This window comes from Myotis yumanensis, unplaced genomic scaffold (genome assembly GCF_028538775.1).
Source record: "Myotis yumanensis isolate MYYU_CA2020_CCGP unplaced genomic scaffold, mMyoYum1.0.hap1 SCAF_4, whole genome shotgun sequence".
NCBI classification, from domain to species: Eukaryota; Metazoa; Chordata; class Mammalia; order Chiroptera; family Vespertilionidae; genus Myotis; species Myotis yumanensis.
In genome coordinates, this window is record NW_027223755.1 from 56,260,051 (window position 1) to 56,265,122 (window position 5,072).

Sequence of the window (5,072 nt, forward strand, 5' to 3'; positions counted from 1 at the left end):
TATAGCACAGGAATCCAGCCAAGGATCATGTGTTGCATTTAGTTTCTCTGTAATCTCCTTCAGCCTTGAATCTCAGTCATCCTTGACTTTCTTAGACCATTTACTTGGTATAATAGCCCTCAATTTGGGTATATCTGAGGTTTCCTCACAATTACCTTTAGATTATGTATATGTGGTAGGTATCTGACAGAAACAAGTGATGGTGTGTGTTCCTATTATTGTATATCATCAGGTGCTCTATGATTTTAATTTGTTCCATTATTGGTGATGATTATTCTGAATCCTTGATTATGGTGGCATCTCTCAGATTTCTCTACTGTAAAGTTACTCAGTTCTCTTAGTAACTATTAAGTATTTAGGAAGAATTTATGTGCAGAGGTAGATTGGCCTTCAGGCTTAGCTGAATGATATTCTTTTCTTTTCTTTTTGCAATTTTGTTAATTCTTTTTGATAGTATATCTAAATATGTACATACCTCTTTGTAAAAAAAATATGGAATGCTTCATGAATTTTCATGTTCTCCTTACACAGGGGCCTTGCTAATCTTCTCTGTGTTGTTCCAAGTAAATATCTCTTTCTTTGTCAAACGTTCACCCATTAGTTTTAGTATCTATTGCTATATTTTGGCTGAATTGTGTTATGATAAACGTTACCAATATTAATTTTTCTAATTCAAGCATTCCTTCTACACTTATAATTGCCATTCTAGTGTAAGGTTCTTATTTATTCATCTATTTACTTATTTATTTATATTGACATGGACTCACAAATTATTTACTTATTGATATGGGTTCACAAATTACTATTAAAATGGACTGTAATTTTCTTATTATTTATTTTGATGTTCACATTGTTCTTGATCTGGTCAGTGGATGTTCCTTCATACTGGCTTCTGTGTAATTTGTTATTATCTCACATAAAAAGATGTTCCAGACTCATCTTGTACTTCCCCAACTTCAGGCCCAGAATCAGACATTTCTCTAATGGGCTTTGCTTCTTTTAATGGAGAATGGTATTTAGAAACCAAGATTTCAGGTTGGATATTTTACTATTCTATTTTTCAATTCAACATACCAATATTCTATTTTAGCTTTCTTAGAGGGATAATTTTCTTAATTATGTACAAGATATTGGGTCGTACCCAAAATACTCCCATGAAATGTTCAACTGTATTAGTTTCCAGTGGCTGCTATAACAAATTACAAGGAACTTGATGGTTTAAAATAACACAAATGGCCCTGGCCAGGTAGCTCAGTTGGTTACAACATTGTCCAGATATGCCAAGGTTGCAGGTTCTATCCCAGGTCAGGTCACATACAAGAATCAACCAATGATAAGTGGAACAATAAATTGATGTTTCTCTCTCTCTCTCTCTCTCTCTCTTCCTCTCTTCCTTTTTCTTCTTCCTCTCTCTCTAAGATCAATAATAAAAAATGATAAAAAATTAATAAAATAACACAAATGTATTCTCTGACAGTTATGAGGCCAGAAGTCTGAAATCAGTGTCACTGAGCTAAAGTCAAGATGTTGGCATGGCTGATTCCTTCAGGAAGCTGAGGGAGAGCCTCTGTTTCCATTTTCTAGAGGCCTCCTGTGTTCCTTGGCTCAAGGCCCTTTCCTCCACCTTCAAAGCTCATTCCTCTAGTCCAGTGATGGCGAACCTATGACACGCGTGTCAGAGGTGACACGCAAACTCATTTTTTTGGTTGATTTTTCTTTGTTAAATGGCATTTAAATATATAAAATAAATATCAAAAATATAAGTCTTTGTTTTACTATGGTTGCAAATATCAAAAAATTTCTATATGTGACAAGGCACCAGAGTTAAGTTAGAGTTTTTCAAAATGCTGACACGCTGAGCTCAAAAGGTTCGTCATCACTGCTCTAGTCTCTACTTTTCTCTTCCAGACTCTGCAACTGGCTTTCTCTCTTCCTGACTGACTCCTCCTGCTTCTCCCTTGTGATTGCATTGGTCCTACCCTGAAAATTGCCTCGGCTCAAAATCCTTACTTGAATCTCATCTACAAAGTGTCTTTTACCAGGGAAGATGAAATGCTCACAAGTTCCAGGGTTTGTAACATGAACATCTTTGGAGCCACTACAACACAAACAATCTGTTTCAATTTTCTAATTACTTGTTGGATAAATTTCACGTTTGAATTGTATTAATCGGCACACTTGCATGTGCAAGTGTCAAAGGGCTTTATTGGCTCCCATAAATGCAAGTCTCAGGACTGTCCTCTACAGGTCCTGTGGAGTCCAAGAGATCAAATATGTTGACAGGAATCTTCCTCTCCTCCTGCTTTCCTTTGAGTGTGTCCTTAGCCCGGCTTCATTATCCTATTGGCAAGGAAGCCTCTAAACCTCCAGGATTTATCCTTCCATTTTGGAATCCCAGGATAGAAACAGTTTCCCCCTCACTATGGTGTCAATAAACTCTAGTTAGTGAGTTCCATTGATCCAACTTTAATGCGGCTCTGTAAATCAAATGTTTGTTGCTCTTATTGAAATTACAACCATTTTATAGGTTTTTAGTTTATATACCACTTGATATATTATTACTTTATTTATTCAGTTAAGGCTTTTCTCGACTTCCTTTCTCTCAATCTTGCTCCTTTCTTTTTTTAATACCTCTTCACTTAAAAAAGAATCAGATGGTATATTTGTGATTCTTAATGCTTTTTAAGTTTCTGTTTTAACATTTTAAATTTGTTTTTAGAGATAAAAATAACTTAGCAAGAAAATGTGGACTTATTGTGGAGGATAATTTAATTATTTAATAGTTATTAATTATTCCACTAATATAATTAATTATTAAATTTAATAGCTTTGTTTTTATTAAAGTGCTCTTTATAATAGAGCATTTAAATAAATTGTTTTAAGTCACTTTCTTATCATGTGTTAGTGAACCCTGAGGTGGGAATATAATGCATGATTGTTAGAGACATTTAGACTTAGAAAAAATATGAAAAATATATTTACTAGTACATGAAAGAGGTTAAACGCTTCATATGCTTTTAGCAGTTTCAGTGGTGTTGTTTTCTTTGGTGTTTAGGTTGCTGATTTCTTTTGTTTCTATCACTGAAATATTTATGATGCATAAATAGATTTGGGCCACCTGCTGATTTGAATAAATAGGTATAGTATCTTTAGGGATCAATCAATAAGGATTGCTCTTTTTCAGAATTTTCTAGTATCAACTATTCTTCTAATTTTCAGGAATAAAGCACATGTTATTTTCAAACAAAACCAAGCTTACTTGAATAATAAAATACATTTTTTAGCCCTGGTTGGCATGGCTCGGTTGGTTGGAGTTTTGTCCTGTGCTGACCATGGGTTCAATTCCCAGTTAGGGCACATACCTAGGCTGCAGGTTGGATCCTCAGTAGATGCATGTGGGAGGCAACCAATGGATGTTTCTCCCTCACATCGATGTTTCTCTCTCTCTCTCTATTCTTCTCTCTCTTAAAAAAAAAATAAAAAACCTCACACATTTAAAAAATTCAACTTTATATTAAAAAAGTGTTACTAACCTCTCTAATATTCAATTTTTAAAATTACAAAACTGGTACCTTGTCAGGGCCAGCCTGACAGGTTGAGCCTGGCTGAGGCAGGGAGGTGGGAATTGAGAAAAGAAAGAAAGACAGGAAAGCGGGGTCGGGAGGACTCCAGCTCTCGAAGAACTGAAGTAAGTTTATTAGCCACACAATCTTATTTATACACAACACACTGAATAGGAGGTCTGTCAAGAGGAATGTATTCTTTGTTCCTCTTAATCTCTAAGGGAGAGACACAGCAGAAGGACAAGTTCTCAGTACAGCATATCTCAGTAAATAGTTACAGACTTCTTGGTAAGCCATGAAAGGCTGTTCTTATTCTACAAAGGTTGCTCTCATTCTACTGATAATCGCCATCCAAACAAGTCTGGGAAAACTGTGTGGGCAAGGGTCCCAGCCTTGCTAGCCCCTTCAGGTGCAAGGACCTTGCCAGCTTACATCTGGCCCCCAACAATACCTCTTATTTGGAGCCAGAGGCATTTCTTTTAATGCCTCTTTCATTAGAATTTATACTCCTTTGAGAGAGAGAGAAAGTTTAGATGAGTTTAATCAATACCTTCAGACTGACTGATGTTCACATTCTAAAGCTGAGGAATGTTACTTAACAATGCCTCTTTAATCGAAGAATCATAATAGAACTTGCCTTTTTTCATATTGTAGATATGCAACTGATATGTGCCAGACAAAATACTTGATGCATTATCATCTATAGGTGCTGTTACATTTTTGCATGATAAATTAATATTTCCTTTTGGTTTAGTGTAGACTCATTCTACACTAAAATGTAGAAATGGTGGAACACAAAGTGTACAGTCATGAAGCAACTTCATTTTCATCTCCCATTATTCTTTGAAACCTTACTATGGAGCCACTTCTCCTCTTGCCCTATGAATAAACTTAAGACTAGTTTCATGACTTTTCAGGTTACTTGTAGGTTCATCTAGTCCAAGACAATCTCAGGTCATTTAAATATTTATTTTAATGAAATAGAATTTCCAAGTTCATTGAAATTAAAGATTTTTCCCTTCCTTAGATTGGGCTATCAGCTGAGAAAAAGGGGCCTGGTTAGCTTCTTTATTTCTCCAAAGAGTGCTTCTCCTCCTCCTCTGGAAGCTGCTTCTCATTTCTCATCTAGAGTGGAAAGAGGTGTGGGGAGGGCAGGTATCTATAATAATAAAAGCGTAATATGCTAATTAGACCAGATGTCCTTCTGGATGTCCTTCTGGACGACCTTCCCAACGAAGCCGGGGCTGCGAGGGAATCCCAGGTCCCAGGTGCCTGCCGGTGGCTGGAGGGAAGCCCGAGTCCTGGGTGCCAGAGGGAAGCCAGTGCCAGCAGCCAGGGAAAGGAAGGCCTACTCTTGCAAGAATTTAGTGCATCAGACCTCTAGTATAAGTATATGTATGGACACTACTTGTCTGGTACTGATTTGTGTTGGTTTCCTCTGTCCATGGCCGATATGCAAGGTCAGCTTTTACTGGAAAAAGTGCTTTTGTGTGCTCTTTGGAGAACACC

The 5,072-nt window shown here is 36.7% G+C and overlaps 1 non-coding gene across 1 annotated transcript; it reads right to left on the reverse strand.

Moving 5' to 3' along the window:
- Positions 1-486: 486 nt before the first annotated feature.
- LOC139009602 (U6 spliceosomal RNA) lies at positions 487-589 on the reverse strand. The gene has a single exon (XR_011471336.1). It is a non-coding gene; the product is annotated as a U6 spliceosomal RNA (small nuclear RNA).
- Between the last annotated feature and the right edge of the window lie 4,483 nt (positions 590-5,072).